The sequence below is a fragment of the Canis aureus genome, chromosome 35, assembly GCF_053574225.1.
Source record: "Canis aureus isolate CA01 chromosome 35, VMU_Caureus_v.1.0, whole genome shotgun sequence".
NCBI lineage: Eukaryota > Metazoa > Chordata > Mammalia > Carnivora > Canidae > Canis > Canis aureus.
The window spans coordinates 19,631,462-19,656,534 of record NC_135645.1 but is presented as its reverse complement, the minus strand read 5'-3'; the positions used below and the strand labels follow the sequence as shown (position 1 = coordinate 19,656,534).

General features: G+C 35.5%; 1 long non-coding RNA gene across 6 annotated transcripts in view; it reads right to left on the bottom strand.

Annotated features, from left to right (window-relative positions):
- The window catches only part of LOC144305304 (uncharacterized), a 76,373-nt gene that overhangs the window by 25,968 nt on the left and 25,332 nt on the right, over positions 1-25,073 (bottom strand). The gene's annotated exons all lie outside the window — the stretch shown is intronic.

The window sequence follows — 25,073 nt, the reverse complement described above, 5'->3', positions numbered from 1 at the left end:
TTCCAGATCCTTCTCTTTCCCATCCCTCCCCCATCTTCCTCCCATCATTCAGTTCTGTTTTTTCTCTTTATATTAGCCTCATTCTCTAAAAAACATTGATGAGAAAGGTTTTTCAGGCTTACATTGTCTCCCTGTGGTGATCCACAAAGAAAGAGAAATCCTCTCTTACTAGTTTTCATATGTAAAATCTGGGAGGAATCTGATTGACTAATGCTGTAATCAAAAGGATGAATACTATCCTTGGTCATTCCACTGTAATGGATTGAATATTGTCTTCCAAGAATTCATATCTTTCTGGAAATTCAGAATGTGGCTTTTTTTGGAAATAGGGTCATCATGGACATAATGAGTTAAGATGTGATCATATCAGAATAGGGTGGACCCTTAATCCAATATGCCTGGTGCCCTGAGAAGAGAAGGAGAGATACTGAGACAGACATACACAAAGAGAAAACCATGTGAAAACACGAGGAGGTCACCATATGCCAATGGAGGCAGACATTAGAGTGATGCATCTACAGACCACTATTTGCCAACAAACATGAGATACTAGGAGAAAGGCATGGAGTAGATTCTTGATGTGAGACCCCAAGAAAGACCGAATACTGAGACATTAATTAATTTTGGACTTCTGTCTTCCTAAACTATGACACACACACAAAACAAACAAACAAAAAAAACACCTCTCTTGTCTTAAGCTACCCAGTCTGTGGTACTTTGTTATGGCAATCCTTGGAAACTAACATACCCACCAAAACTGTGGAAATGGGAGAGGGACAGTTTTCCAAATAATGCAGATACTATTACAAAATTCCTAAGAAGAAATATTAAGCAAAGCAAAGCAAACAGATGAACACCACCAACAAAAACAAAATTAAAATGATCTGTTGGTACACCCTTGAGATATATGCAAAACATTTTTCAAACCCCATATAGCTATGTTTATTAATTTGATATTTTTACCCCATCTCCTTCCATAAAAAAATTTACATAAGAAGTAACAACATAATGAAATCACAAATGTATAAAGAAAAGCAAAGTCAAGTAATAATGGAAGGTAAAAGAGGTAGAATGATTTCAGTAGAACAGAGCACTTAAAGCTATGTTTCCTGGTATTTGTCAAATGGAATTTGAGTCCATGCAACTTTTATTATCCAATGAAAAAAGCATACCTGACTGTTTAGAAAGAAATGACCTTTATTCCTAGCCATAAGAAGAAATGTGTATTTCAGTAAATCAGAATTAAACTAGCCCTCAGGAAAATCAAAACTCAGTCTCTAATTAAATTCTAGAAGCAAGAGAAATTGAATCTGGAGGAAAGTAACATCTTCCAAAGCTTCAAAACACCACTTTAATTTCTCATACTTAATATTTGACACTGAAAACAAAAATTATCAGGTATACCAGGACTTGGAATCAAATGATCAAAATAAAATGAGCAAATAATAGAAAGACCCATTGGAGAACTAGTATTGCAGTTATCAATCAGAGATCCTAAAAGAAATGTGATTAATAAGTTTAAAGATGCAAATGAGAAGATGGTGAGTTTCAGGTAAGCACAAGAGCTGAACTTGGTGAAATTAAAAAACAGACAAATCAAGATAGTAATTATACCTTTGTAGAAAGAGAGTGGAGTCTAGGTGATGCTGCAAGGAGTGTATTAAAAGTATTGGTATTGTTTGATTTCCTGAACTGCTTGATGATTTCATGGATGTGTTTCCTTCCTGAAAATTAATAGAATGGTACATTTTCTGTATATATGTTATACTTCAAATAGAATTTAAAAAAAAAAATGCACCATACTGGTGGGTTTCTGAAATAAATACATATTCTAGTGTTGACTGAAAGGTGAGCCTATAGCTGCCTGTGATTTCTAGATGTGAATGCAATTTGGAAAGGAAGGTCCAATGTCTTACTGAAAGATAAATTCTGAATAGGTGGAAAAGGCAGAGATTATAGCCTAGTATTGTAAGTCAGTATTTGTTTATTGAAAGAATTAATGAATTGCCTATGTATTCCTTCTACTGAAAAATGTGGTTCAAATACTCTACTGAATAAGTAAACATTAACGTTCATGTTTTAGATCTCTTTTCGGTATCCAGTTCTTTTTTTTTTAATTTATTTTTAAGATTTTTATTTATTTATTCATGAGACACACACACACACACACACACACAGAGGCAGAGACACAGGCAGAGGGAGAAGCAGGTTCCGTGTAGGGAACCTGACCTGGGACTCGATCCCGGGTCTCCAGGATCAGGCCCTGGACAGAAGGTGGTGCTAAACCGCTGAGCCACCCGGGCTGACCAGTATCCAGTTCTTTTACACACAGGGTCAGAACAAATTCTATAGTATCTAAATTGGGAGCAAAGAAGTAATCTTTCCGTATTAGGCCCTGTCTTTGATTTACTATGTATTACCTGAGAATTTTTATATTTTTCTTGCTTCCATCAAAATGCACTAGACATACTCCCTGGCTACACAGAGATCAGCTAATAGGAATATTCTAGTTAGGATCATGCAGATGATTTATTTATGGGCATGCTGGGCAGAGTTCTCAACATTCTACATCAATGCCCAAGCCAGTTAACACTAAACATGTGATTTAACAGATTTCCAACAATGAACAGGTTCTATTTCTCTGTTTTTTTAAAGCAAGCTGGAACAACCTCTTATTCTGATTGAGGGATGTAAGTATTGACAGAAGGAAAGCCTAATGGCCTATTTGAGAACCACGGAGTTGAGTGAAATTTCCCTTTTCACCATTTTACATGAAGGACTCCCTTCAGGGATCGATATATGTTTCCAGTGTGGTTAAAGTGAATACTTGACTAACATTTTAAAGAAAAAAATCAACACTCTTTGTTACTGCACTTCAAAAAGAAATCACAAAGAAATCAGCTCAGAGAAAAATAAAGATTAGACAATTGTGGCGGGGTTGTATACTAGGAAAATGAGTCATTTATGCATACATATGTAATCATTCAACAGATATAGGGAGCCCCCGCTGTTTGTAAATTAAATTATATGGCTCCCTCAACTGCCTATAGTTTAATGGGTTGGGAGGTTACACACAGTGCTAAGCTAATAATAGTACAAAATGATTGCAGAGAAAAATATTAAAGGAAATGACAATGAAGTGTATGTATGTTTAAAAGTACTGATTGGATATTCACAGGGGGAGCTATGGAAAAGGAAATCACAAATTAAAGTGGGCCTTGAAAGAGGGTAAAGAGTTGGATAGGAAGGGCAAGGGCCATTGATTGTTTTTTCCTTTTCTTAGGTGAGGAGGCAATGTATGAAAACTCATGGGCATATGTCAAGTTTGGGGGAGGATGAGGGAACTCTGCCTGGAGCAGAGACATGAAATACAAAGCTGGAAAAAGTTTTGGGGAAAAGACATTTATTCAAGGCAGAGTAAGGTTTTTGGGTTTTAGAGAAGATGGCAAATGAAGGCAACTTGAATTAACAGAAAAATCATAAGGTTTGAGGTAAGAGAGACTTGGATTTTTAAGTCCAGCTCTCCTACACATATATGTGACTTTTTCCTCCTTATAAAAGAAGATGATCTTATCATGTAATTTTATTGTGAATCTTAACTATAATAATATGTATAAAGTTGTTGAGTCATATAAACCCTTATTACATGTTAAAACCTCAACCAACTCTTCTATTTTATGCTGTAAGTGGTTTATGCACTATATGGTACAAAATTGTTGAGATGGCTAATAGCTTGATAAAGACTGTATTTAAGGAGGATAAATCTGACAGCAATTTGGAAGTCTTGAAGAAAAAAGAAAGTGGCTGGTAAAGCCATTTTATTGGGCTGGGGAATTTGAACCCCTTTACAGATGTACTACAATATAGATCCTCTGGGGAGGGATACATGGGCTTCTGATGACCAAAGCAGTTCATGACTCCCAGAAGATTAAAGCTGTTTCATGTACTATGGAAGATGCTAGACTATGAAGGAGTAAGAAGTAGAATATAATAATACAATGTAGTTATTGTATATGGAACTTAAAGGAGGAATTGAAAATAACACTGAAATCTTAATCTTGTGTTACCAAGAGCGTCATAATACCATTTCCAGAGAAAGGAGATTCAGTTTGGAAGGGAAAGTTATATATTTGGCTTTAAGCAGGTTATATGTCAGATATTTGCCAGAATTGTCAAGTAAAATCCTGACCAGAGGGAAGTTTGCCTGGATTTGGGATGCAGGTCAGAGAGGGAGACAGAGATAATTTAAGGCTGAACCTCTCCGATGGTATTTCTGCTCTGAGGGCACGTGGCTACAGACAGGGGCTGCATAAAGCCATGGATATAATGAGATAGCCCTTGGTAATATATTTCAAAATATGGAGAAAATGTTTAAAACTTTTGCAATTCCAAAAAAAAAAAAAAAACCCTGTTATGTGCATTTGCAGTGAAGTGTTATGAAATAGAAAAAAAACCAGTTTTAAGGTAAGACACAGGATGGAATGAATCTGCATTAATTACTGCTGCTGCCAGTAGGAATTCAGAGAAAAAAAAATGTGAGAAGACTGCCATAGAGGGAGGTTAATTTTCTCAGAGTGTGAAAATAAAGTAAAATGAACAGAGGAGCAGGGTCTACCCCAGAGTTGAAAGGTAGAAGGAAGAAAATCCAATTAGGGAGAACTTGTCAAAAAGGCAAGAAGATGTATCAGAAAAATAAAGTGTCAGAAACCTGGACAAAAGAGAATTTGAAGAATAGATTGTCAACAATGTCAAAGGCAGCAGGGAAGTCACACAAAATGAGGGCCAATGTACACTAGAGTCCTCTTCCTAAACAAGTCTTTAAAATAGGTAATGTTGGGACACTTGGGTGGCTCAGTTGGTTAAGGGTGTGCCTTCGGCTCAGGCCACGATCCTGGGGTCTTGGGATCCAGCCCAGCTTTGTGCTCTCTGCTCAGTGGGGAGTCTGCTTCTCCCCCCTCCTTCTGCTGCTCCTCCTGCTTGTGCTGTCTCTTACTCACTCTCCCTCTCTCAAATAAATAAATAAACAAAAAATTTTAAGATAAAATAAAATAGGTTATGTTACCATGTTAAAGTTGTATGTGCAGATGTTTAGATCATGTTCTAGAATAAAGTTTCATGAAGAAACTTCTCTACTTGTAGAAAGCCCTTCAAGAGATCAATAATCAATCATAAGTCAATCATAAATGTGAATCCTTTGGGCAGATCACTTATTTTACATGCTTTTTACTCTATCACAGCGGCGTGTGACTCAAATCCTAGAATCTGACAATCTTTTCCAGTTCAGACCCGATTAGAAGTTGAATACTGTCGAGATTAGGATAATTTATAACCTCAAAATTTGGCACTTTCGGGATAATGATGGGACAAATCAGTTTTTGTTGTTGCTACAGAAATGGCTCAAATACCAAGAGCTCTATTATCCAGTCTCCTGCACTCATTAAAATAAAAACAAACAATACACAAAAAGATGAGAAACAAACAAGCCAGATATCCTATTATTATCATCGCTGTTTTTAGATTAGGAAAATAACACATATCACTCTCACTTTTCTAAGCTGCTAAAGCAGCTGTTAAAAGCACTACTGGAAGGAAATGCTCATAATATAGCCATTTTACCTAACTCTCATATCATTTCTCCAAAAGCAACAAAAGTATGAAAGTGTTTAGGGGGAGAGAGCAAGCACCAAACTGGAAGTCAGGTCTTGTTTCCATTGCTTTTCTCTCATGACTTGTACAAATGATCTTACTTCTATGCATCTCAGTTGGTCTACCAATCCCCTACCCCGTTGACTGCTCTGGGCCTCAGTGTGATCATTTATGATGGGCAAGCAACTGTATCTTTCTTTGTAAACATATTGTGAGGATTATGCTCGATAACATCTCAACAAGTGCTTAGCATACCGCAGGCATGGACTCAAAGTTCTTTCCATCATCCCCTTCCACCTTAGAGATCTTTTGGAACAATCAAATGACAAAAGCCGCTATGTAGTACTTTAGGCATTCACAGATGATAAAGACAGTTGGGGAAGGGGGAGAAAAAGAGAGAGAGAGATTAAAAGAGGCTGAAAGAAGATGTCTCTTATTAGGAGGTGATATTGAAAGACTACAGAGTAAAGGCCTATGCTGGAATAGAGCTTCGTGGCAGATACTGAAGAGAGACAAAATATGGCCATTCTGCAGCTCCAGAAATGGATAAGATATTAGCATTGGGGGGGGGGACAAATTTCATGTTTTAAAGGGTCTCAAAATCTTTGAGATTGAGGCAGCCATAGTTGGGATAGAAATAGCTTGTCTAAATTCGTCTTCTGTGAAAGTGATAAAAGGGTAATAAAAGTGATATTTAATTATTAAAGATGGGCAGCCCGGTGGCTCAGCGGTTTAGTGCCGCCTTCAGCCCAGAGCGTGAACCTGGAGACCCGGGATCGAGTCCCACGTCAGGCTCCCTGCATAGAGCCTGCTTCTCCCTCTGCCTGTGTCTCTGCCTCTCTTTCTCTGTGACTCATGAATAAATAAATGAAATATTAAAAAAAATAATTATTAAAGATATCAATAACTAAGATTTTCTAATAAGTAAGGCTTATGTTTCCCTCTAGATAAGATTCTAAGGGGACACTTATACAAAAGAGCACTTTTTTTTTCCAAGCAAAAAAAAATTACAGTGGATTTTAAATATTTTTGACTCTGATTCATGTACTTAAAGAGTATAAGATGATATTTAGACACTTTTTGTACAAGGCATGCTCATCTTTACTATTCCAAAGGGCTCTCTCTACTTGCTAATGAGTCACGATCTGTACTTTCCAAACCAAACCAAACCACAGATTTTTTTTTTTAAGATTTTATTTATTTATTCATGAGAGACACAGAGAAAGAGAAAGGCAGAAACAGGCAGAGGGAGAAGCAGGCTCCATGCAAGGAGCGGATGTGGGACTCAATCCTGGGACTCCAGGATCACTCCCTGAGTTGAAGGCAGATGCTTAACTGCTGAGCCATCCAAGTGTCCCCAAAACCACTGATTTTTAAGCAGGTTTTTTTTTTTTTTAATGTATCAATACTAAGTACAATGGTATCAGAAATGAACATTAGTTTTAAAAAATTTTATTAGTAAATAGATATTTATTAACTGGGGTCTATTTTGGGTAGTACTTTGGTATCTATTCTATTCAAGTTATACTATTATATATAAATCTCATTCTAGGCTGAGTTGCATTAATTAATGGATAGCATTTCCTGTAGTAACACATATTCAACAACCAACAATCCAACCCACATCCAATCCATATTCAACATCCAACCAAGGTAGGTCATTTGTTATGAAAGGTGTCAGGTGACAGAGTGATAGGTGTGTGCAAAAGATCATGTCCACTGAGGAAAAAAACAAAAACAAAAAACATAGGTGCTTAGGGTTTATTATGCAAAAAGAAAGACTATCACATGAGGCTCCAATTTAGATTTCTCTGTAACTCCAGTGCTCTAGGCTAATTATTTGAATTAGTTTGTGGTAAATGATAGAAATATATTTTAAATGAATTAAAGTAGGGGGTGTTTTATTATTATCAATAATTCTTAAATGTTTTATAAATCTCTCCTTAGAGAATCTTTTAATCTAGTTCAGGGATTCTGATACTGATAGGTAGAAAATGCAAACCATGAAAAACATTTAAGAAATTACATTAAATGCCAGTGAGTTGTATTCATATAAGGAAAATAGAGTTGTACCACCAAATGAAGGAATGTACTTTCTTGTGTGCTCATAAAGGAATTGGAATTGAGTTGAGTGACTCTTCAGGTCAGATTTTTCTGACTATCATTATTTTTCAACATTTCATGTATCAGATGATTTTCAGAGTCTACAGCCTGAATTTTGATTCAAGAAAATTGGTATGCTTTTTATGGGTTTATAAGAGTGGAAATATTTGCCCATTCTCTTCTATTTAACCAAACTTGTAGAGTAGATAGAGCAAAAAGAGATGTTGAATTTAAGAAAGGAGACAACTTGGAGTGCAGGATCAGAGTCCGTTTCAAAATGGTGAAGTAGGTGGATATTGTCCTGGCAGTCACTTCCTTCCCTTTCTGTATCCCTAGTCCACCTCCTGCAGCAGTCCAAACCCACCATCCCCACCAGCACAAACTCTGAAATAAAATAAACCATTGTTTAAATTCAAAGTTGATCGTTTATTATCTACTTGAACTAGAAAGAATGACAAATTCTTCTAAGTTTCTTAAATTTGGATTAAAGGAGAATGTACAAAGGCAACATAAAGTTGCCAGAAGAAATACAGTGCACCTAATTAAATTTTAATTTCAAGTTAATGATGAAAAAGAATAATTTATTTCATATAAAAATGTCCCAACCATTGCATGAGACATACCTACCCTAAACAATTATTTATCATTTGAAATTTGAATTTAACTGAATGCACTAAATTTAATCTGATAAATCAATTTGAATTTCAGATTAATGATGAAAAACAATAAATAATTTATTTTATATAAATACGTCCCCAATATTGCGTGGTATATAATTACATCAAGCAATTATTCATCATTTATCTGAAATTCAGATTTAACTGGGTATCTTGTATTTTTATTTGCTAAATCTGGCATGATCTCTGGCATAACAGGAACTGTAAAATATATCCAGAAGCAGAAAGAGGAAAGACTTTTGTAGATAAATCTGGATTCAAATTCTGCTTCTATCAGAATTTTGTTCATAAGATCTCAGTCTGACTTTTCCAAGGCAGTATCATGGGCACTGAATCTCTGCTTTTCTTCACCATCAGTATTACACTGCTCTCAACTGGTTCCTACTTTGGAAATAAATTTACATTATAACAGAAGACTCTAAGATCTCTCTCTACCTAAACTCTTAGAAAGGAAGAACTTTGTATCCTCACCTTTTGAGGAGCTTATTATTGACTCCATCTGTTGCCCTAGAAGAAGACATCTGGGGGAAGGCTCCTCTTCACAATATCTGCCTTTTCCTAAGGGTATGGGCATGGAATTGCAACAGTGACAGTGTTTTTCCATAGTGTCTCCACTGTGCAGATGAATATGAACTGTCATAATGATTTGTTTCTTAGATTTATTCTGAACAAAACTGTGCCTTTTTTCATGTCCCAGAAAAAGTAATCGAAGGAGTTCGAATCTCGTGAGTGTGTAACCCATTTCACATGACCATGGTAGCAGATGCAGATTTGGAAATTATCATCCAATTAGTCCTTCACCACTCTAGCATAATAGGGTGGTACACCATCCTATGGCAACTCCTCTAAGTGATCTTTTAGCTTGTGGAGCACAGGTGTTAATTTATCACTTAATATGGTGGTTTTGTATAGTAAATATTTATGTTTCCAGACTTCATGACCAAATTCTAGCTAACGTTTCTTAGTAATTTACATATATATGTTTTATTGTTTAAACTTTTAACCATTCTACAAGATATTATTGTCTTCATCTTGCAGATGAGAAACCTAAAGCAGAGATAGGTCATATAACTTGTACAGGATTGCAATTGATGGAGCCAGCATTTCAACTCAGGCAAATGGAAGTTAGAGTACATATTCTTTACCCCTAAGCAATATTACTGGGTACTATTGGAGTAATATATGGTAATAATGAAACTATTTCCTTGTGCAAGTATCACTTCTATGGAATAAAGTCATTATTTACAGAGAGTTGTATTTTTATTTGTAATGGGATCTAAGCCAGCGTATTTCATTTTGAGAGGCACTATTCATCACCTCAGGCTAAGAGTTAGCTGATGCCTCTGCCAAATGTCAGTGATTCAATTTATATTCCAACAGAGGTTTTATTCAGTCATTATTTTGGATTTGTTTTCAAAGCTGTACTTCTACTTGCAAGCTATCTAAGTTTCTGTTTATTTTGTTTTGTTTTACAAAGGGACCAACATAATGGATACTTCAATGTTAAAATCGTATTTAAGTCTAAATATAGAAACTTGGTTTGAAGGCTGAGATAAAACATCCAAGAAAAGCCTTCTTTATAGATTTAAACCCTCAGATTTTCACTTCAATTTGCAAAAAAAAAAAAAAAAAAAAAAAGTATTGAGCAAGAAGATTTAAATGATTTTTAACAATGTTTTTTTAAAAAATACTGTGATACTAAAAAAAGAAGAAGAAAGAAAAAAAATAAAAAGAGAGAGAGAGAGCGTGAAAACAATTGCTCTTTCTAATGTACATTATACGGCCAAGGGGGAACCTTCCCTAGCTTGACTGGAGGAAATTAGCTGTTGGTTTCAAAATCACTCTTTCCAGAGAAGTTGGGTGTGTGACTCAGATTTCCACACCAAGGTGGTCCTTGAGAGAAGACTTAGATATAGAAGAGGTTATGTTAAATTCTTTGGTATCACTTATTATTTCCTTCAGGTAAACCACATGTCAGAGAACCTCAATCTGAAAATGATACAGGTTACATGTACTTCTTCCTCTTCCTTTTCAAAAGGTCTGTCAGTTTTCATGTGTGCTCTTGATTTCTGTATTTCTATAACTAAATGTACATATCAGAATAAAAAAGTCATTCCAATCTTTAGTTGCAAGATCTTTTATATCCATGTCCTGGACAGATGAAATGTGATACGATTCGAAACTAAGCATAAAAAAAAAAAAAAAAAAGAAACTAAGCATATACAAATTGGCACACAGATTTCTACACTTTTCAAATGCTTTGAATAATACAAAAGACAATACAAACAAGGAAGAAAAATAAGAGGACAAGAAATAGCATTATTTGAGCACCCAGTGTACTCCTCACACCATAATAGGTCTTTTGTGCACAGTATTAAATTTAGTCCTACATCATTTTATTGATGAGGCACCTGAAGAGTGGATATATGAAAATAACTTTTTCTAAATTATGATTGTGATATAAATATAGGTACCAGGATTCTAAGTTAAAATAAAAACTTGGAATCTGTGATATTTCAATTATACCTCTCTTAGGAATTTAGGCATAATGTTTAGGGCTAAACACTCTGAAAGTAGCTAATGGTATGGAGACCCCTCTAAGCCTCTAGAAAATTAAAATTAAAAAATCTTAATTTCTTAAAATATTTTCAAAGTTAATGTTCTAATAGTGGTTTGGCTTCCATAAAAGATACCTAATTGGGAAAGTACATCATTAACTTTAGATACATGAGACTCCTGAATTATTTCACACATATTTAGGGTCAAGTGTTAAATATTTTGTTTCAAATATAAGATATATGCTTGAAAATTAGTTTGGCTGACCCTGAAACTTAGGAATTCTATTACTTTAAGAGCTTTTTGGATTATAACCTATTTGGCATTATGCCATGCTTCATAATTGTGTTTGCTTTCTTCATAAGAACCACAGTTTCCTATTAGACAGGAAGTGATAGATTACTGTAATCCATGTAGTGGTTGCTTGTCAGTAGGACATTTTTTCATTAACATTTACTGCAATACATAAGGCTTAAGTATACTCTAATTGTGGGATTTCTTTTTAATGTTTCATATGTAAGGGAATAGAGCCAATTGATTCATTAATTCATTCAATTAATATTTACTTTACTGGGTGCTTTATTGAGAGCTAAACTTGCACAAGGCACTAAAGATACAAGTAGATACAAGTGAATAAGCACAGTCTAATGGGGGAGATACTAATCAAATAATTAGCAGTCATTGTAAAATTCCAATTGTGATAAGTACTAAGATATACAGTGCTCTGAGACAGAGTGGTAGGGAAATTAACCTATGGAGGTTGGGAAAGACATCCCTAGAGGAGTAATGATTAATCTGAAATCCAAAGGATGAATAGGGGTAAATTAAGAGTGGAAGGAGATACGAGGGTTTTATTCTTTGAATCCCAGTTGGGGATAGTGATGGTGGTGTGGGAGTAAGCCAAGGAGCAGAGTGGACTGGAGACCAGTAAGCAAGATGAGACAGGTCAGGACAATTGTGAAAGACGGGGTGGGAGATGAAAGGATTTCAAGGCTGAAATGGAAGGGGATTCAAGAAGGAGTGACAAAATTGGTTTTGTGTTGAAAATGATTGCATATGTATCTCTCTAGATGTAGTAGGAAAATCCACGAGACGGGATAAGGATGGATGTCAGTAGCCCACTCAAGAAGTGTTTGCAGCAGTCAAGTCTAGGAGCATTCATAGCCTGACCAGGATGGTAGTGTGGATGGAAGTGTAGATAGACCAGATATGGGAGGTGTCTATATTGTCTAGAAACAGACATTGGTGATGAGTTAGATAGAGGGATAGGAGACAAAGAAGAGGACTTGCTTAGGGTGACTCAGGCTTCTCACATTATAAAGCTTATTTATTCTTCTCAGATGAAGGCACTGCTTCTTAAATGCTTCCAGAAAAAACAGCTTAACCTAAGAAAATAAGTAAATTGCATTATTAAAAAAATAAAGATTGTAGATGACAGATATAATGGAACCTGTTCAGAGCTCTCAAAACTATGCAATTTTGGCATCTTAGGAAGCAAACTACAAATTCCTTACACTAGGTTGTCTGAATTGTTATGAGGGGAAGTGTCCTCAGCTCCACATTAACTGTTTCCCTATATGTTTCTCCTCTCTGGATTTTTTGCATAAAAACAACAAAATCACAATACTATTCTCTAGCATTTTTACTCCTATAGGCTTTTATTCCTTTTCATTAGTAAAGACACCTATTCAAAGCAGAATAAATCGTGTCATTGAGAACCCTATTATATGAGCAGTCACCACCTAGGTGTGGTGGGGGCAGAGGAACTTAAGGTCTTTCCTTCTTTTATCCTGAATAGTTAAAAGAAAGTTCATAGTTTCCATGTTTTAGCACTTTTTTTTTTCATTGGGAAATTCATTTAGTGAAGAAATATATTTTTACATAAGATTTTTAGAGAATAGTTAAGAGAGCACAGGTAATTTATTCCAAACCTAGCTTAACATGATCTAAACCCCTAAAGATAATGTCAGGAAAGAAAATTATTAGTGGCCATCTCATTCATGAACACAGATGCTTCCACTGAGTTTAAGACTCCTGGATGGTGTTTCATCCCATGTCTGGATGTGTCTCCCTGAATTATCCTGACCCTCCTACCTATGAACTAGATAGGTAAATAAATCCAGAAATAAGTATTAATAGTAGATAAATAAAATAGTAGTAGTAGTAGATACTAGTAGATAAATCCAGAAATAAGAATTAATAATACTTTAGCTAGAGAAACACTAGTGGGAACTCTCAAATAGTCATAAGACACAGTACAAAATAACATTAATATATATTTGTTTAGGCTAATTCAGGAATATCTAACTGTAGTTAGGCAATGCTGTAGATATTTTAAGTTATTCTGCTTTCCAGAAGGAAAACAGAGGTTTAAGAATGGTGGGTATTTAGGTCACAAGCAGAAGGATAAGATAAAATCAATACTTTTCCAAAAGATGAGAAGAAAAAAAACAACTGACAGGTGGTAGAGACAAAATTTGGGTTTTTGTGAAGGTTTCCTGTTAGAAGTCATGTTTGAAATGTTGAAATTTGCAAATGTAATCACATCTATATTTCTTTGTAACATATCCAAATGTATCCAGCTTCTAAGTGATTATAAATAATTCAATAAAGAAAAGCACACCTTCCACCTCAGAATGGTATGATCAGTGAGATAAGAGAAGAAAATAGGATTCAGAGAGTAACATGGAAGAGAGATTTGTTTTGCTTGTAAGAAAATGTTGGTGGCTGCCAAGGGTCCCATTTCCAGAGATCACGGTTTGATTATTTAGGGATGGGGCCAGAAACCAGTATATTTAAAGTTCCCTAGTGATTCTGACATGTAGTCTAGCTTGAGAATCTCTTATCCCAGAAATAGTTACTCTAAATATAAACAATGTGTACAATGAATGAAACATGCCCTGTATACCTATCAGTCTATTGGTAAAGCTTCCTGGATGTAGTGGGGTTATACAGATTCTTTATTCTAATGAAAATGGCTAGTAGGTTTGAAAATGCATTTGACAAAAAAGTTTTTGTTTTTAATTTCTGTTATTATAATAACCTTAAAAAGAAACCTATGACTTTGGCATTAGTGTTATCTGTATTTTAGAGAAAACAGGCAAAGTATAGAGGATAGAGATAAAGAAAAAAAAAAAAAAACCTTATCTAGTTTCCAGAAGCATACACCATACACCCATTGAAGGCATTGGGTTTGGGATTCAAGCCCCATCTATCTCTCCGATGCTGATGGATAGGCTTGTAGGCTTTCCTGTAAAGTTGTGCTGCCTGCAAGAGAAAAATGAAAATTGGAAGGATTGTGGATTCTAATATATTTGTATAGTGTTTTGCATTTCAGAGCCATGTTTCTTTGTAATTGTCAAGGGAGAGAGGACAAATGCAATTTGCTTCTATAAGTTAAGGGATAGTCTTCAAAGAAGAAAGGCATGATCATGAGGAACTTCAAGAAGAGGTGGATTTGAATGCCTTTCCCGTGTGGATTCTCTCATTCAACATCTAAACCCATCAACTAAGATAAGAGGCACATAAAATATCTGATATTCCTGACTATGAACTAAAATCTGGACTTGGACTTGGCTATCTGAAACATTCAGTTGCCTTCTAGCTTGTAATTTAAATCCTGTCTGTTGAAACTAGACCTCAAGACCCTTATTCTTATAAAAAGAGTCAAAGATTTAAAAAAAAAAATTAAAGAGTCAAAGATTGAGACTAATTAGTTTATACCACATCTAAACTTTCAAAATTGCTGCTTATATGTTACACCAACATTAATTGTTGTACTAAAGCACCCAGCATGATGCCCTGCCCATGCAGACATAAATATAAATATTAATAATATTAATAATATTCATAAATATTACTTGAGAGTCTGATGATTTTGTATGGTTGAAAAACATAGCACAAAAAAGTAGCCTTTATTACCTGGAATTTAGGGGAATATAAGATTTTTGCAAATAACAGACAGATCTTACTCTCCTTGAGTAGTTTAACTTTCATAGAGCATGGTTTACTTTCCTTTTTAACCTTTTTAAAACCATGCAGAATCTAAAGATAGGCTAAAATTACAGTAATATTATTATATTCTGAGTAGAATGAAGCAATAAGAATACTCATAAAACTGCATTTGCTAAAACTTATTGAGGACACAGTATGCCATAATATGTAATCTATCTAATTACATGGATTCTCTTAAAGGCCACAACTACTCACGAGGAAGGTACTACTATCACTTACACATTTCCAGCAAAGAAATAGAAGCTTGAGGGACATATCTAGGGTCATCCTTCTAGTTAGATGGCAGGGCTGGAATCCAAACTCAGGGCTTATTTGAACCTGTGGTCTCAGGGGGCCTGAGTTTAGGGGAGTTAGTTTTAAATACATCAGCCCAGGACATTTCCAATATTCTCTCTTCAAGGTTATGTAACAGCCTGTGGCTTCTATGGACTATTTGGAAATAAATGTGAATACACGTGTTTTCTTATGTCTATTCTTTGGTTAATTAGAGATTTTGGTAGTTGTTATCTGCTTATACAGAAGGAAGAGATACACAATTATGTAACACAAGAGTGGTTTGAAATAATTCCAGGTTTTTCCTACCCACTGACCATGCAGAATCCAAATCCTTAACATGCATCATAGAGCCACACTTCATTCTACTTTATAATTTCTCCTAAAATGCTCACAAATAAACGATTAGTTCATTCAAAATGACTTGCGATAGAAGTAGGAACTGATGTTTAAATCTTACAACCAAGCCAGATCTGTGTAAGAGGCTATACGGTCTTATTGTCTGTCTTATTTTGATTGTATCAGCAAGTGGGAATCAATAGGTCAAAGAAGACGTGTGAATTAGCGTTTACTTGTACACATGCTTTCTGGCTGACGGTAGTAACCTTGTGATTATTAGAAAAGATACTGTCATTAAGTAAGTGATAATAGTACCTAAACATTTTGAATGCTCACTAAGTACTGAGCTCCAGTTTACATGCTCCACATGGATAATCTCATAGCAACCCTATGGAAGGGACATGTACTGAGCCCATTTCACAGATGAGGTGATGTAACTTGCCCGACAGTGCACAACTTGCAAGTGGCAGAGCCATGCAGGCATTCTTCAGAGCTTACTCTGAACCTCTAAATGCTCTTAGCAGGAAGTTCTGTTATTATTGGAAGTCAAATGACTACATCATACTCAATTTAAACTATATAAGTTAGTTTTTCTAGAACCAGAAAGTCCCAGGTTCTACTTTTCATGCAACCATTTATCCATCCATGTTCTTAAGCCTGTTAATGACCTCATGGGTTAACTGAAGATAGCAGCAATACCTCCCTCATGCTCATATGTTAGTGTGACATTTAAGAAACTAATTTATAAAGAGCACTTTAGCATAGTTACTGGAAAATAGTTAAGTACCTAGTTGTTTATTATTATTATTATTTCTAAATTTATCTGACTTCTCTTTCCCTGAGTGATTCAAGCTCTGAAAATATACAACAAATGCATTAGGCAGGTTTGACTGGGTTCTTTAACTCCTGACCTAGCAGCTTGATGTTATTCACCAATTTATTACAACTTGGCATTTGTAGAGCTCCCTTCCCACAAAGATAATTGATCTCACACAGATCATCAGCCTGCTATTGAACTGGCACAGAGTTAGAAAACCCACAAGTTTCACATGAGGTAACAGGCAGGCAAGTGAAAAGTCTTGCCTTAGGACATACTTGAATTCAAGAAAGGCTGAGGATTAGCACCAGGCATGTTACCTAACCAGAGGAACCACTTATCTTTTCTGGAAATCCTTAACAACTTAAGAACTCAAGGAAGCAAAGACTCAATGACTCCAAGAAGAAAGAAAAGGTTATGAGGAAGAAAATATGACCAGTTTTTGAGCCTGACACAGATTCTCGTTTGGTGTTGGATATTGTCCAACCACATTAAAGTTCTTTACACTAGACTTGCTCAGTTGTGTTGGCAAACTCTGCCTCGAACAAGGCCTCAAATAAACTGTGCTCAGTGGAGAGGACAAAAACAGTAAGATTGCTGTAACTGGCTGGGTTTCATTAACCCAAAGGCTCTAAGAAAAAAAAAAAAGGATTTTCATGATTTGTGTGACGATGTAACAAATAAATTTTAGAAGAGGGTATTGTATGGTTTACTGACTTTTTTTTTTTTAACCAAGTTCATGTAAACTGACAGCTACATTTATATAAAAATAAATCCATATATGTGTTTTTGGCACAGAGCCCTCATTGTAATATGTTTTATTTGGTTACTATAAGTATCATCACATTGGATCTGGGCTCCTTCCCGCCCCCCTCATTACCACCCTCCCCACTACGCACATTAAACTTCATAACTTCATTGGGAACTAAAAAGAGAATAATTTCAGTTTCATGAGTTAACTGAGATAGGTAAAGTGGGAAAATTTTTTTAAATGTAATTCAAAAGTATATACACACCCACATAAATAGTCTTTGATTTGTTCTGGAGAAAGCTAAAAAGTAGGAGGCCATCAAATATATAAACTTGATGGTTTTATTTCACCTAAAAAGGAAAAAAAAAAAAGACTAAAAGCCATTTGCACTAATCACGGAATTCACTGAGGATAGGACCTGGGGATACACAGTTGCTGCATGTTTGGATGGGATTCCAAATCACATTTCCTAGTTCAACTCCGTGCCTCTTTGATCTTTCAAGGTAGAGTGCTCTTTCCAAAGGGCATGGGATAAGTGAATTTTTAAAAAGATGTTCCAGTAAAATTATAAATCAGAGTGCTTGGGACTGAATGTTTGTGTCCCTTCAAAATTTGTATATTGAAACCCCATTAATCCCCAAAATGATATTATTTGAAGATGGGGCCTTTGGGAGATAATTAGGATATGATTAAGTCATGTAGCTGGGGTCCTCATTATGGGATTAGTGACATTTAAAAAAGAGTAAGAGACAGGAGAGCGCTCTCTCTGTGTCTCTCCAAGTACACATGAGAACATAATGAGAGGATGGGATGCCCATCTGCAAACTGAGAGTATCACCAGACATCCAATCTGCCAGCAGCTTGATCTTAGACCTTCCAGCCTCCAAAACTGTGACAAATAAATGTCTGTTGTTTAAGTCCCCTGGTCTATAGTATTTTGCAGCTTAAGCAGGAAGTTAGGTCTATTTCAGGCAACATAGTAACCCAGCTAAAGTTCACCTTGCTGGGTGTTCATCTACCTCTGTCAGGACAGCTTTTCCCTTCTGATACTCCTCCTGCTTGTCTACCTTTCTTAATTCACGTCAAAGGGTTAGCTGAGTGTTGAAAGGTTAGGGAGGACAAACTGGAGGGCTTTGCTGTTCAACGATTTCTTCAAATTTAGAAAATAAGAGGATTTTCAGAGGGGAGGGGTGCAGTCAGTAAAACATGAGACTATGTGGTCCAGTTGTCAGTAATTTAGGTTTTGAAAAAAGTAATATTTAAATTCCAGCTTTGAAAATAAATAAATAAATAAATAAATAAATTCCAGCTTTGACACCTCCAAGTTTTCAGCCTATGGGCGAATCACTTTTAACTTCTTCAGTGCCCAGTTTCTCATCTAAAAAAAGAGCAACCGTAGCCACTTCATGGTGTGGATTAAGTGAGAATACTGGAAAGCACTGAACATATGGTCTAGCTCATAAAAAGAATAGTCAGAAAGACGGGTATTTTGCAGAAGGGATATCTGACTTGTATTCCTTTAAATAGTAACATCTATGACCAGAAACACAACTTGCTGGTCGGAGAGCTCACCGTACTAGTTGCAGATTATCAGAAGTTGATGAAACCTCAGAGATCATCCACTTTAAGCCACATGGGAAAGGAGACTCAGCAGGATGAATCAGTTTGCTTTGGTCATAGAATAGGTAAGAGACTGAGGCAGGCCTCACCAGGGGCTTTTTTCGGCAGTTCTCACTTGCATTTCACTGAGAATTCCTGAGTCTCTAGGGGACCAACAATGAGAACTTTCATTCTGAAGCAGAGTATGCATGATCATTAAATATGTGTATTTTGCATGTGATATAATGTTAACTCTCAAATTCTCCATTTCATGTAATCATTTATTTATGTAGTGTTCATGGATCAACATTTTCATTAACAGCAAAATGTTATCCTTCTTGGTGAATAAGTTTATGAATAATTACCTGCCTTTTCTAAGTCTGAAATCTGTTTAAGAGCTAAAATGAGATCCAGTTCAATAGACACACACACACACACACACACACACACTCACATACACATGTGATATAGCACGCAGATATCTTAATGCTAAAACACATGTCAAATTATAGTTTTTGCTGAAGTTCAGGAAAGAGATGAATATATGTTTTTGTCCTTACTGTTGTTTTTAAACATTCTGAATTGCAAAGCCCAAACAAAAGACATCTCTTGAGTGAATCCAACTTTTAGAAATGGCGTTGGCAAATGTTTTTGTTTGTTTTTGTTTTGTTTTGTTTTGTTTTATGAAGGAACAGATATGAGTATTGTAGGCTTTCCAGTCCAAAAGACTATTTCAAGGATATTGTGTAAGTACTTTATAACAAGAAAGAAAACTAATTTTCACAATTTTATTGGCAAAATTCAAATATAGTAATAATAATAAGGGAATGATCTTTCTGGAATACGGGTCCATTACTGAGAAAATTGAATTCTTTTATGAGGGGATAACATTTTGTGTAATTGAGGTTCAAATTATTGTGGCTTATCACCAAACTGATTGCAAATACTCGTCTTTAACAACCATTTTCATCTTACAGGCCCTACAAAAACACCCTAGAGAAGAAGAATAAAGCAGTAAAACAAAGTTAGTCCACTAACGGAAATGAATGTTTTAGAGAGGATCGATAATTGACTATAAGGATGGGGAGGTGGGAAACAAAACAGAAAATGAAAAAAAGAGTAGGGATCAAAAAGGACACAGAAAGAACATGTAATGCTATAGCTCCAAGAAATGATTTCATGTAGGAAATTCAAGAACTAAATTGCACTAGGTCTCAGATTAAAACACATTTTCTGAATCTTGCTTTCTATTATAATGCTTTTAGACTATATATTCATTATCACATCTAAATCTTCTCTTCAATTCAGGATTTAAAAGACCCCCAAACCAAATAACACAGTAAAGCTCCTGGAAGTGATTGTTTCAGAGTCAAGCTGGATAAAGCATGTTGTCTAAGTTTAATATTATGGGACAAGTAGTTTATCAGAAAATATTACTATTTCTGAACTTCACGTGGAAACTTGCACATAAAAGGGATCAAAATATGCCAGCCTAACATGCAACTTTATCATAAGGTTTATTCTGAGTTGAAGGCAACTGAGAAAAAACAGACACAGGAGCAGCTCCCTCTCCTCTCCCATCTGCCTAAAATCAGGGCATAAATTTCCCTTGTAAAGATGTCTTCGCCCTCATTACCAACTGTATGACAAAGAGAACAATCCTTGTCACCACAAATGAAGGTATCAAGAGGCATCTGCATAAACAGACTGCACTGAATAACTCTTATCTACCCCTATATTTACCTCCTCACAATTTACTCCCCCCAAAAGCCCTAGGGGAGGAGTAAATGTTTTCCTTTGTCCTGTCACTTTGCCACAATCTGTTTTCCTTTGTTAAAATGTTCTAAAACCCTTGAATCTGACCTTCCGTGGGCTTTCATTTGTTTTCTGTGGAGCCCTTCATTGTGCTCGTGCAATTAAATAGTGTATTTCTTTTCTCCTGGTTATAGGTCTTTCATAATTTGCAATCTTCAATTACAGAAACTATGAGTTTTTCCACCCCTACATGTGCTTCTCAGTAATACAGAAAATATAGCAGAATCAAAGATAATGCCTAGGAAAAACCACTTTCACTTTTGGAATGTGAGGGCTTGGGCAAGAAAAGAAACCACTGGGACAAAACGCAGGCCAAGTCTTTAAGAGATGACCACGGAACACCTCCATTTTGTCAAATATTAAAACTTCCAGTCTCTTGGTTGTCTGCACTCTCCTTTCCTAGAGTTATTTTCTGATATTTATTGATTTGAATGACTTAAAATTCTTGTGACTCCCCAGACTAAAATTTTAAGTAAATTTTTTCCAACTAAATTCTCATTAAGACAGTGTGATTCCCAAACATATACACATCATGCTTTTGGCTTTTAAAAATGTATTGTGATGTAGTGGGTAAGACTGGGATCTTTTTCCAAGTATAGCTGGTTTTTGAATCACTAGCCTGTGGAGTGTCTTTTAACAAGTTTCTCAATCTCTATTGACTTAAAAAAAAATCTAATGTAAGGTTTTAACTCGTAAGATTATATTTTTAGGATTTAAAAAGAATATTTTATTTATTCATGAGAGACACACAGAGAGAGGCATAGACACAGGCAGAGGGAGAAGCAGGCTCCCTGTGGGGAGCCCAACGTGGGACTGGATCTCAGCATCCCAGGATCACTTGCTGAACCAAAGGCAGATGTTCAACCACTGAGCAACCCAGACATCCCTACTTCTAGGGTTATTGTAACCAAATAAGATAATGTGTGTAATATATGATAAATGATAGAAGATATCAGGCAATTTCAAAGATGAGAAAAACATAAACTTTCATCTTCTAAAATGTACTATGGTTTTATATAAATTATAATATTTTTAAATAGGCATATTAAAAAATCAAATATTAAAAATTAGACTCATGATAGAGGACCACAGCAGTCATTTGCCTAAGAATATCCTAATTATTAATTTAATTTTCCAGCAAATCTGCGATATAGAAAATGCTGACAAATCCAAGAGCCTCTGTTTCAATTGGGCTATTCCTTCCTGAAGGGAAAATTAAAAATCTCAGATGGCATGTGTTAAGTCTTGTATTAAAAGCAAAAGCCATAAATTCAAATTTATTCTCACTAATTCTCCTATATAATTACACAAGATAGCAATATAGCTATAAGAAGAATAAAACTGTAGCCATCACACTTCCCTATTTTAAACTATTTTACAAAGTGATAGTAATCAAAACAGTATGTATTTGGGATAAAAAGACATGTAAATCAATAGAATAGGATAGAGAGCTTAAAAATCAAACCTGCATATGGCCAACTAATTATGACAAAGGAGCAAAGAACATGCAATCAGGAAAGGACACTCTCTTCAGTAAATAGTGTTGGAAGAACTGCACAGCCACAAGCAGAAGAATGAAATGGGACCCTAATCTTATACTATATACAAAAAAGACCAACAGACACATGAAAAGATGTTCAACATCACTAACCATCAAGGAAATGCAAATCAAAACCACCATGAGATATTGTCTCACATCTGTAAGAATGGTTGTCTTCGAAAAGACAAAAGATAATAAGTGATGACAAGATTGTGGTGAAGAGAGAATCCTTATGCGCTGTGTGTGGCAGTATATTGGTGCGGCCACTTGGAAAACAGTATATGGTGGATCCTTAAAAAATTGAAAATAGAACTACCAGATGATCCAGCAATTCCGCTTCTGGATAAATACCTGAAGGAAACAAAATCACTATCTCCATCACATATCTGCACTCCCTTGTTCATTGCAGCATTATTTTCCAAGACATGGAAATAACTTAAGAGACCATGGATGGATGAATGGATAAAGAAAATATGGCATTTACATACAATGGAATGCTATTTCGCCATAAAAATAAGGAAATCCTATTATTTGCAACAGTGTGGATAGACCTTGAGGACGTCATGTTAAGTGAAATAAATCAGACATTTCATCTTAACTATAGTGGAATCTAAAACAAAGAAACTCAGAAACAGAACAGATTGGTGGTTGCCAGAGGCAGGGGATAGGATATGGGGGAAATGATTGTAAACAGTCAAAAGGTACAAGTTATAAGGTACATTTATAAGATAAGTAAGTTCTGGGGATGTAGTATACAGCATAGTTGACTATAGTATTGTATACTTGAAAGTTGGTAAGAGAGTAGACCTTTGAAATTCTCATAATGCACAAAAAATTATAACTATGTCCAATAGATAATGGTCTAAACTTGTGGTAATCATTTCCTATTATATACATATATCAAATCATTACACTACGCATTTTTAACTAACACTATATTATATGTTAATTATATAACTAGAAAAAGATACAATTAGTGAAGAAGGAAGCACAATTATTCACGTGCTCTTTCGTAACAAACTACCCTTCTTACTTGCTATGTGAGTGCTGGTTTAAAAGGTGAGGGGGAAAAATTTTTTAAAAATAAATAAAAGGTGAGGGGGAAGTAAGAAAAAAATAAGTATAAGAAATTCCAGAGTGAATTTGAGTATGTAATTCTGGTTTCCATTTTCATCTCACAGCCGGGATTGACCATGCATGATTTGTGTTGCTAGATGGTTACTTCATACACTTAAAATAATACCGACCACTTCCTAATATTTCCCGAAGTTTTGTGATGGCGTTGCAAGTCAGAAATATATACATCCTGAGAATTACATTCCAAAAGATAGGACTTTGTTTTCTTCCTTTCAACCAGCCATTTTCTGCACTTAGAAAAAAAAAAAAATCTTTGCCTTGCTAATCACCAAGCTTTTTCCAATTCATTTACCAGTTCTCATTACTTATTATTTCTTTGTTGTTCTTTTTTTTTCTTTGTTGTTCTTATTTCAATAATGCAATTGAACAAAGTTCTATTTCCTCTAAGCACTGTTAAAATATTTCCCAGTTACTCACGTTTTTCTCGGTAAATTGTTGAATTCACTTAGGTGGAGTGATATTTTATGAGCTCCATTAAATCTAAAAGAAAGCGATCCTTGCCCTAACTAGCTAGCAGTGTGAGCAAGGGTTGGTGAACTTTAGAAGGAAGTTTATTCTGTTATGACAAACGTAGGTACACAAGATCCTGTGAAATATGCATTTGAAGTTGTGGTGAGCCCTGGGTAGTGATCAAGAACTAAACGTTTTTCAGACTATAGATCTCTATACAGATATACACCAAAGGATTTTTAAAGGCAGAACTATTTGTAATTTTAGCTTCAAATATATTTATTTTTCTGCATGTTTCCCTGAAAATAATTTGAAGTACTTAGGATACTATGGGAGGTAAAATAGAGAGGAAAGTTTTCATCCTTCTTAGTAACAAGACTCTGCAGTTCTAAAATATTAGAGCACTCACTGCTCTGTGCTTGTGCTCACATTGGCCGCTCTACCCAGAAGGCTTCATCTGACTTCTTAACATTGCTTGAATAGAGCAAGTGCAAGACTAATCAGGTGAAATTCTGGAAAGCTTTCTCTGGCTTCTCCTTCCATCCCCGACCCTTGTCTTTGTTTCTGTCCTTCGTGCCTATCTTAATTTCTGCAGGTATCTGTGTAATAGTATAATAATTGTTTCATGTGGGCCCACAGAATCAGGCATTTCTTTCCTTAACAGACAGTTAAGTGCTTTCTATGTGTAAGTAGTCAGCAGAACTTGGATATTCTAACAATATTAACTGTATGTTTCCAGAGGAACAAAAGGCTACTGTCCTCTCTGAATGGGACCACTACTCGGAGTTGTCATCCAATAGTTGGAATTAAATAATTGTGTGGGGGCATCAAACTTTTTTTGCCCGATCACCTCATGCTTTCATGCTTATATGATGGTTTGTTGAAGTCAGAGAAGTGTCCATGACACGGTTTTTCACTATTGTGCAAAATGTTAAGTGACCCATGTGAATATTAAACCAGCAACTTCTGATGCATTACCATGGGGAGTTAATCAATGGATTCAACTAGCACAGATATTTTCATGTATTAATCTAGCAATCCAAAACCCTCAGTTTCATTTAGATGGATCTATCTTCCATTTTATTCTGCCTATTATCCTCATCAAATTATTTACATGAAAATATGGTTTATATCCTTGGGATCTTAGCTTTGCTCGTGACGGAATTTCTCCCCTGTCAAGCAGTAATGTTCTCTTAGTGAGTTGATATGATGTCAAGGATGTTGTCTAAAATGATTGAAATTCTATGAATTTGGAAATGCTGATTTAAGACAATGCTCTGGAGAATTCAAAAGGCTGGATTAATAACTAGTAAAGCCATTTTATCATCAACAAAAATTCGTTGCATTTTTTTCCAC